General features: G+C 40.0%; 1 non-coding gene across 1 annotated transcript; it reads right to left on the reverse strand.

The window, feature by feature from the left end:
- Window positions 1-5,045: 5,045 nt before the first annotated feature.
- On the reverse strand, window positions 5,046-5,150 carry LOC111727530. The gene has a single exon (XR_002775064.1). It is a non-coding gene; the product is annotated as a U6 spliceosomal RNA (small nuclear RNA).
- Between the last annotated feature and the right edge of the window lie 5,276 nt (window positions 5,151-10,426).

Raw genomic sequence — 10,426 nt, forward strand, 5'->3', positions numbered from 1 at the left:
CTTGAGCCCAGGAGTTGGAGGTTGCTATGAGCAGTGAAGCCATGGCACTCTACCCAGGGTGACAGCTTGAGGCTCTGTCTCAAAAAAAAAAAAAAGTTTAGCAAACTTTTATTGAGGCTCACTCAATTACCTAGCCCTCTTTTGGGGATACAAAGATGAATAAAGACTTAGTCCCTGGCCTCAGGCTGTCTATACTGTATTGACCTGATTGAGTCACCATCACTTCCTTTTTCTTCTTCAGCTAAAATTTAAGCTCCTGGAGGGCAAGTACTGTGTTAGGGCATCTCACGATCACCGCAAGTTGGGCAATTCAGTAGAAGGACTCACAAGACTCAATGGAAGGTTTTTAGTTGCAGTTAAAGTTTGTTATAGCAGAGGACACAGAGCAAAGGCAACAGGAAAAATACTACACTTGATCTTAGACAAAAGGCCAAGAAGCAATGCAATGGGAAAAATACATGTATTGGGCAGGCATAGGTGTCCAAGTTCCTCTCTATCTAGGGCCATACAGGAGCAACTAACAGCAAATGACAGGGACACTTGTGAAATGTCTCTGCCCAGGAAAGCCCACCCACCTAAATCTCAGGGTCTCTGAGGCTTTTATGGAGTGAAACTCAAGACCCCAACGTCAAAACCAGCTATATCATGAAACTATCTTGAGAAGCTGGTGTGGTATACCCTGTTGCTCTGGACATACAAAATGACATCAGGATATCCATGACATAAAGAACATTCAAAGGGCTTTATTCCCATGGGTGGGTTTAGGGACAATCATAATTCCAGGCTTCCCTGGCGACATGTAAACACCAATCAACTAGAACTTCTATGTTAACTCTTTCTCTAAAACTATGTCTTAAACATTTCATACATCCCTTTAGCATGCGTGCCTAGCAAGGAATAACACACAGCCTGTCCTCTTCTCTACACTCAGGCCTCATATTTCACTGTCTACTTACCATGTCTAGTCCCATAGACAGCAGCACCTCAACGTGTCCAAATCCAAACTTGAATCCTCACTCTTTTCCTTCTTGGTAACTGTTGGCATCATTTACTCTGTTGCTCAAGCCCCCAGTTCTGGGTATTATATTTAATTCTCCTCTTCCCTTCACCTCCCATAGCCAATCTGGAATTCCTATTGAGTCTAACTTTGAGGCATATCCCACTTGTGATCAGTTCTCCTTCTCTCAACCACCCTAGTCTAAACCACCATCATTGTTCATCTGGACCACTTGCCTCCTAACTGTTTCAATTTGTCTCCCCTATAACCTATTCTCCATTCACCAGCCAGTGTGATCCTTCAAAATGTATATTAGGTTATGTCGTTCTTGGCTGCTCACAGCCTCCAATGGTTTCTCAACATGCTTGGAATAAAACAGAAGCATTTTACTCTCTTGCTTACTCATCAAGCTGTAGCCTCAGACCCAAAAAACAGGATTGTTTCTTCCTCACGTGACATTCCTTCTACCGGGACAGTTCTTCCTCTAACTCTGCAAATGCCTCGATTCTTCTTCTCCTTTAAATTTCACTTCCACTGTCAGTCCCTCATGGAGATGTTCTCTGTCCACCCTATCTAAGGTAGCTCTGCCCCTCTCCTCAACCTGAAATTATGATTATTGATTTGTTTGTATATTTATTGTTACTCTATACTTGCTAGAATGTAAGCTCGTGAGAGAAGACCTTTGTCTGTTTTGTTGGTAATGATACCCTCAGTACCTAGCACTATGCCAAATTCAGAGTAGGCATTCAATTAAGTAAGTGAGGTGAAGGCTATGTTAACCAGTTTGATGTAAGCATTCCAAATTGTATATAAAATCAGCACATTGTATCCCATAAATGCATTAATGTACAAGGTTATGATTTAATACAAAAATTGTTATGAGAAAAAATATTTAATAGAAACTTAAATTAACTAGTATGTAACAAAATAAAATAAACACTAATGGAGTTTCTTTATAAAAAGAGTAGGCATTCAGTAAATATTTGTTGATGAATGTACTAGGTAATTAATAATATTTGATTACTTAGAAGTGATGAAATGATCTCTGCCTTAAAAAGTTTACATTCTGGGCGGCACCTGTGGGTCAAAGGAGTAGGGTGCCGGTCCCATATGTCAGAGGTGGCGTGTTCAAACTTAGCCCCGGCCAAAAACTGCAAAAAAAAAAAAAAAATTACATTCTATTGAAGAGCTGAGTACGAAAGAAAACCTCAAATAGATGGAAAACTTGACCGTGCTAGTTGGGATCCAGTAGAGAGTATGCCACCATTGTGGACAGCAGAGACCAGAGAGCAACAGAAGGGTCACATTGAGCAGCTGGAATCTCTCCAGCTCAGTCTTCCTTCTGGAAGAGGTTTCTGGGGGCTGTTTGAAGGAAGATACCAGAAGCTTCAAAATCCCAAATGAAAGGCATGGATCATGGGGAGTTGATGTCTTCTCTAGGGTAGTGGCAGTGGTGATTTTGCCAGAGAAGTGCCCACGGTATAATTGTGCTTTATTTCTAGTTGCTTCAGGGCCTGGCTTTATGGCTATCCAGAGATCCTGTGGACTGTTTAATATTATTTAATATATGTCCTTTTTGCTCAATCTGGTCAGAGTAGATTCCATAGCTTGCAACTAAGAACTATGACCTGTCTACTAGGTCGCAGTTCAGAATCTTAATCTGTAACTGACATCTGAGTTTGAATGACTTGAAGATTGAACCAACTGTAACTACAGGCAGTCCCTGGGTTATGAATGAGATAGGTTCAGAACAAGTTGAATTTGTATTTAAGTTGGGACAGGTTTATCTATAACTTGTAATATTGTTTGTAATTGCAAATTGTATGTAAGTTGGATGTTTGTAACTTGAGGGCTGCATATCAAAATGTTATATCAAAATGACATGCTAAGTTTAAGGCTGAGTAATTAACTCACATGCCTGGGGAAAATTGTGTAAGTATATTTTTATGTGTCAGTAAAGTACTATTATCAAAAATGAACATTTTTGATCATTCGGTTCTTTAAGTTTCTATGCTATTATAGTCTAATATAATTTTTATTACAAATGTATTAGTTACTAAGTGAAAGAGACTTAAAATATTTTTAAAAGGCAAAACTGAACTGTCTTATTTAAGGTTACAACTGGGTGAATAAAACTCTAAAGAAAAGCAGGGAAGAGAGGAAGAGAGACCATGAATGTCAGCATAGTGGTTAATTTGAGGGTTGGGATGGGACATGTACCAGGCTTCTGTGGTAGTTAGCAAAGTTCTATTTCTCTACCTAAATGGAAAATAAAAGTATATTTACTTTATGAAACTCTATTAAGATACATAATTTTCTACATGGTATATTTTACAATAAAAATAGTTAAAAAATAAGTATATCAACTACTCAAATGTGAACTATTTTTATGGAAATGTTCCCTGTATGTTTTCATTTCAGGATTCCTGAGGACTTCACTGTGGGTTTTTGTCTCTGAAAATATGTGAGTTACTATATAAGCTCAACAGAGAGCTTAAAATGTTTATTGTTCCTTATAATCAAAGTCATACAAATGAAGGCACTATTATTCCCCCATCAAATTGACAGAAACATTAATTTCTTTCTTTTCTTATCTTCTTTTTTTTTTTTTTTTTTTGAGGTGGAGTTTCAACAAAAGACTGTTGCCCTGGTTTGAGTGCCATGGCACCATCACAGGTTACAGCCACCTCAGACTCTTGGGGTTAAGAGATTCTCTTGCCTCAGCTTCCTGAGTAGCTTGGACTACAGGCGCCAGCTAAAACACCTGGCTAATTTTTCTATTTTTTAGTAGAGATGGGGCTTTTTCTCAGGCTGGTCTTGAACTCCTGAGCTCAAGAAATCTGCCTGTTTCAGCCTCCCAGAGTGGTAGGATTACAGGTATGAGCCACTACCCCCAAGCTGCCTGGCACCCTCCCCTTCTCTCCCCCCTTCTCTCTCCCATTCTTTCTTTGTTTTCAACTGTTCAGACTGTTTTCAACTGTTCAGATTGTATCTATTTATCTATCTATCTGTCTGTCTGTCTATCTATCTATCTATCTATCTCTGTCATTTATCTAAGAAACAGGATCTCACTCTGTTGCCTAAGCTGGAATGTAGTGGCATGATCTCACAGCTCACTTTAACCTTGAACTCCTGGGCTCAAGTGATCCTCCTGCCTTAGCCTCTCATGTAGTTAGGACCACAGGTGAATGGCACCATATACCTAGCTAATTAAAAAAAAGTTTTTTTTTGTAGGGATGGGGTTTTGCTATGTTTCCCAGGCTAGTCCTGAACTCCTGCCTCAAGAAATCCTCCCACCTTGGCCTCCCAAAGCACTGAGATTACAGGTGCAAGATACTGTACTTGACCTGTCATAGACGTTTATTTATTTATTTAATCTTTATCATAGACTTTTAAAAAGAAGTGTTATTTTTCAGTGTTAATGAAAGTATGGAGAGATGGGCACTTACATGGCCCCGCTGGTATAGATTTAAATGAGTACAACCTTTTTAGAAAGCCATTTTCCAGTCTGTTAACAAGAGCCTAAAACATGCTTATGCTGTCAACTCAATCCTAGGAAATTTATATTAAGGAAAGGATCAGAGATGTACAAGAAGGGTGCTCCTGGCAGTAGTTTTGTAATAGCGAAATCGTGGAAGCAACCTAAATGTTTAATAATGCTAGGGAAATTGTACAATCACAAGATGAAATATATAGCCATCAATATGGGTAGTTCTTAATATATGTACCTAGAATAATAATGAATATGATGGCCAACATTTATTGATTACTTACGATTTGTTAGGGACTAGTAAACATTTTTACATGAATTCTCTCATCCTTGCAATAGCACTTTGAAGTGGGTACTATGATTATTCTCATTTTTTAAATTCCAGATTAATATGAGGGCACAAATGTTTAGGTTGCAATGTTTGCATTTGTTAGGTAAAGTCCAAAGTTGTAGTTGAGCCCTTCACCCAGAAGGTGTGCCATATGCCCTTACATTGTACCCATTAGGTGAGAGCATGCCAATCTCCCTCCCCCCTGTCCCCTACTTGAATTTAATTGTAAAAATATGGAACAATTCACAAAGTTGTGTGTCATCCTTACACAGGGGCCATGCTAATCTTCTCTGTATCATTTCAATTTTAATAAATGCACTGCCCAAGTGAGCATTTATTCTCATTTTGTACATAAGAAAACTGAGACTCAGAAAGGTTAAATAACTTGCTCAGGGTCACATGGTAAGTAAGCAATTGAGCAAGGGCTGAATCCTATAAATTTACATAAAGGCTATTAATTGTGGCAATCTTTAAATGATGGGATTATGTGATTTTTATCTTCTACTTGATATTTTCCTTTATGCCATTAATTTTTTATTTCATCTTAGTTGCTACATATAATAACTTAAATCTTTATAAGGTATAATGTGATGTTTTATACGTGTATGCATTGCGTAGTGATCAAATCACAGTATTTAGAGTATCCATTAATGCAAACATTTATCATTGCTTTGTGGTGAGAACATTTAGAAGCCTCTATGCTAGTTATTTTGAAAAAATCTTAATTTTATACAATAACCACTTATTAGTTTTATAATCAGGAAAAAAACTAGTAACTTCTCCCAGATATTTCTGCCACAAAGAGATGCACTGTGTTCTGGGAGAAGTGTCCAGGGAGAGGGTAGGGCCCAGGGTCTTGAGGCAGGAAATACAAAATAGTTTCCTTGTGCTTAGCTTCCTGTGCTCTGTGAATAGTCTGTTTTTTCCCTGGGAGCACTACCTCCTAACTAAAGATTGGAAAAGTGGCTGCCTCGGTTTGGTTTCCTTGCTTCTGAGCTAGTAGAAACTTGCTGATGAAGGGAATGGCTTGTGGGCAAAGGGCAAGAGCTACCTACTTTCTGAATTTCGTACTAAAATTGCCTACTTAAATTCCTGTGTTTCACACTGCTCGCCTCACAGTTGTGTGTCATGCAGAAGAAGCTCTGATTCGGTGCCTCTGGTTCACTTCTAAGCCGCCTCTGCCTCTGGCCTAGGGGTGAGGGAGCCTCCTTTTGCCTCTGGCTGGGTAGCCACCTTGGTTAGTCAAGGAGGACGTGTGGCTCCCAGTGGGTCATCGTAGCTTCGTGTTCCTCCCAACTGCCTCAGCTTCTCCACCTTCCACCTGATCACAACCATTCTTTTCTGTGAACTTGAATCTTTTGAGGGAAAATGAGACAAGGATTCACATGCAGCAGCAGATTCCATGTGAACCCTCCTCTAGGCCTGGGAAAATGCATTCAATAATCTTGCCTTGTAAGAGCAAACCAGTATATGCAAGAAAGACACACTCAAGGAATTGGCCCGAAGATTAGCTCAGAGATCCGGGAATGAAACCTAGCTCGCCTGCTTCCTAGGCCCCCCTGTACTGTCTATATTTAGCCAAGCTGCTCTGAGCCTTGTCCATCTTGTGTGAAAGCCAAAGTAGGCACACAGTTTGCTCATAAAAACATTCCTGTGCTTGCCAGCTCATGCCAGCCAACCATTTAGATGTTAGTTTTAAAACGGTGAGCCTCCCCTTGCACCCAACTCCTAGAGCCTGCAATGAATACATATCAAGGGATCAGCAGCCTGAGTTTCCCCCAGAGCCCAGTGACCTTAGCCAAATGCCCTAAAATGAGAAGCATGTCTCCTACTCCTACATTTTGGCACAGGGATCAGCAAATGACTCTCTCCTAGACCCACTGTTCTTGGTCACAGTTCTTTGAGTGTGTTGACCTACTTTCTTCTTTTCAGAGGAAAAACAGAAAGCAATAAATGTCTCCAGTGTGTAATCTTTCTTTCAGGAGCGATGACTCTGCCTTTTGGACCCTTGTCCTTTCCTTGCTCCACTACCACTCTGCTACAACCACAGGGAAGTGGTTCATGCCTGAACCAGAGCTCTGCTTGTTGCTTACTGTCTTTATTCCACAGCTGTGTTTTCAGAGGAAGTATGGCCCACTTATCACAGGGATAGAGCAGAGCCCTCCCCAGTCTTCTTTTCCCTACAGTAACTCATTGCTAAGCAGCATGAGGCAGGCTGAACTTGCTTCTGTGTGAGAATCTTCTGGGAATCAACAGAATGTATCTGGTTTGGGGCACACTCTTACCATGTGACTGGCAGCATTATGGACTATGACATATTCAGCTTGAGACTCTTTTTTTTTTTTTTTTTTGAGACAGAGTTTCACTATGTCACCCTTGGTAGAGTGCCATGGTGTCACAGCTCACAGCAACCTCAAACTCTTGGGTTTACAGCTTGAGACTCATGACTTACTATACACCTTTGGTGTGGATCTCCAAGAAGAATGTTAAGTTGCCCTGATAAGCAGAATTCCACTTTGGAGAGTGTGTATAGACAATTCTCAAATACCCTCATTGAGACTCTCTGTGGTAAATCAATCTGAACATTATTATTCACAGTCTGAATGATGTTTCCCAGTTCCTCTGACCATTAGCTGCAATCAGTTTGGAAAATACATTCTCATTTTAATGCAAATTGACGAAGAATTGATTAGAGGAATAAATCTGCTGGGGTTCAGAGTTTGGGTGTAGATGGGTCATATAATATATTCCTAAGTACCTTTCCGATTATCTACTGGTTTTAATAACCTGGCATGTCTATTCTCCATGACCATGGATACCTGAGTATATCTTTCTTAACTCCTCTATTACTGGGTACTATGTCTCTTTTTTTCCTCACTCATCCCTGTGTGTAGAATAGGTTATAACCAGCCTGTCTTCTAGCATCCTATCAAATTTTATTTATAATTTAACATATTAGCACTTAAGAATGTCCCACATCTTTTTCATTAGCTCTACAATAGTATTGGAGTTGTAGTGGTCACAAGAAGCTGCCCCTCAGCAACCAGCTAATCTCAGGCCACCTGGGCTATGGTTAGGGTGAGCCCATCCTCTTGGAGGGCTGATCAGGCAGCAGGTGGTAAGACAGGGCCTGGTTTCAGGCAACAGCCAGGGATCTCTTCTTTCTGGGGAAACCTTTCATACTTTTTTTTTTTGAGACAGAGTTTTAATTGCTCACCCTGGATAGAGTGCTATGGCATAATAGCTCACAGCAACCTCAAACTCTTGGACTTAAGTGATTCTCTTGCCTCAGCCTCCCAAGTAGCTGGGATTTCAGGTGCCCGCTACAACACCCAGCTATTTTTTTAGAGATGGAGTATCACTCTTTCTCAGGCTGGTCTTGAACTCGTGAGCTTAGGCAATCCACCTGCCTCTGCCTCCCAGAGTGCTGGGATTACAGGTGAGCCATAGCACCCAGCCAACCTTTCATACTTACTCTGTGAAGTATCTATTCCCAACTTAGTTGTCTGGGTTGGAGGCAGGATGTGAATGAATGACAGTAGGACCTCTGCATTCATAGAACTGGATAAGGGCAGAGACAATAGGGATGGAACATGAGCATGAATTAACAAGCAGTGGCAGAAGTGAGGGGAATAGTAGGGAGATAGGAAAGGTGATGTTACTGAATGATAGATTAGGCAATAGGGAAAGTCTAGGTCCTAGACATATGCCTCAAAGTTTCCCTGACGCTCTGGTGAGAAGAGCTAGACTGGCAGAGTGAAGAGAGGGCACAGCATCTGGAAAGTCTAATGAAGCTACCTACCCTGTCTTAGAGATCGTACACTAGTACCGCACTATCTCATAAAACTTTCTTTGATGATGGAAACATTCTCTTTCTGTGCTCTCCAATATGGTAGCCACTAGCCATATCTGGCCTTTGAGCTCTTAAAATGTATCTAGGAACTGAATTGTAAATTTAATTTTAATTCATTTAAATTTACCTGGCCATATGTGGCTAGTGGCTATCCTGGGGGCAGCACAGTCTATAGAATCACAGTTGACATTGGCAAGAGGAGGTGGTCTACCATGGTGGTTTAGAGCACATACTCTGCAGTTGGGCAGCCCTGGCATCAATCCTGATTTGCCATTTACTAACTGTGCAACCTTGGGCAAGTTACTTAACCTCTTTGAACTTATTTTCCCATCTGTAAAATGGACATAATGGTAATGTCGGTATCATAGAGGGCTGTTGGATATATTAAGTTAGATAATCAGTGCAAAACTCTTAACAAAGTACCTGGCATCTATGGAGTTCTCAGTAAATCATTGCTGTTATGACGCTTTGATGTTATGGGTTGAGGAGTGTTCAGATCTTGGATTTTCTTTACATTTTTGATTACTTGCAATATACCTACTGGTTTAGCATCTTTAATGCCAAAATTTGAAATCCAAAATGTTTCAATGATTGTTTCCTTTGGGCGTCATGTTGGTACTCAGAATGTTTTGGATTTTGGAACATTTCAGATTTTGAATTTTTGGATTAAGAATATTCAACCTGTATAAGGTTATGATGTTTGGTCGTAACCTATTTTCTGTTCTTTGGCCCTAGTCACTGAACACCAATAAATCAACCTACCTTGGTAGTGACTAGACCTATGAGGATAGTGACATTTGTCCTTATGGACTTCCTTGAGCTCCATAGCTAAGGATCTCTCATTTGATATTTATGACCTTCTTGTGTTCTGAGCTCTAAACCAAATGAGATTTTCAATTAAAGAAAAGGTGAAATGTCATGGTCAGAATTGTAACCTAAAAATCACATGTTCTAGGCCATTCCCAACTGCTCATTCATTGAACCAAGATTATTGACTTTTTACTGAGATAATAGTGATTACAAGCACAGACTCTGGAGTTAGACCACTTGGGCTTGTTTCCACAGCTTAGTGGCTATGTGACCTTGGCAAATTACTTAGCTTCTCTAAGTCTCTATTTCCTTATTTGTCAATTGAGCGTAATAATAGTACCTACCTCCTAGGGTTGTGATAAAGATTAAGCAAATTAGTACATGTAAAGCACTTATAGAAATACTTGGCACTCATAAGCACTTGGTAAATATAAGCAGTGTGGTTGCTATACATAGTATACTGGGGGCTATACTAGATTTCAGAGAAATAAAGATAAATAGGTACCATCCTTGCCCTCATTAAACTTATAGTCTAATAGTGGGAGAAAGATATATGAACATGTAAATACAATAAGATGTTAACAGACAATCAAGATGGTAGCATATATAGGATACTGAGGGGACATCAAGAAAAGAGATCAAATGTCTTGGGTAGATAGTAATCTGGAGACTTTTCATAGAACAGGTAGTGTGGTGGTGGGGTGCATTGCTTGTAAATGTTTGCACATATAAAGAAGGATGATGGGCCTCTTTGCAATGGAGGCCCATTCACTGTCTGTGGCAAATGTATCTTGCTTTGTAAGCTTTCTTACTCTGTAAACCTGTATTTCTCTTCCTTAAACTTTATTTCATACTTGCCTTCAAAAAAGATGATGAATTCAGAGAAGTAATGACAAATGATAAATTGCTATATCTAAAATGTAAGGGAAGCGGGGGTGGGTAGGA

Source organism: Otolemur garnettii, unplaced genomic scaffold (assembly GCF_000181295.1).
Source record: "Otolemur garnettii isolate 467f Iridium unplaced genomic scaffold, OtoGar3 scaffold00110, whole genome shotgun sequence".
NCBI classification, from domain to species: domain Eukaryota; kingdom Metazoa; phylum Chordata; class Mammalia; order Primates; family Galagidae; genus Otolemur; species Otolemur garnettii.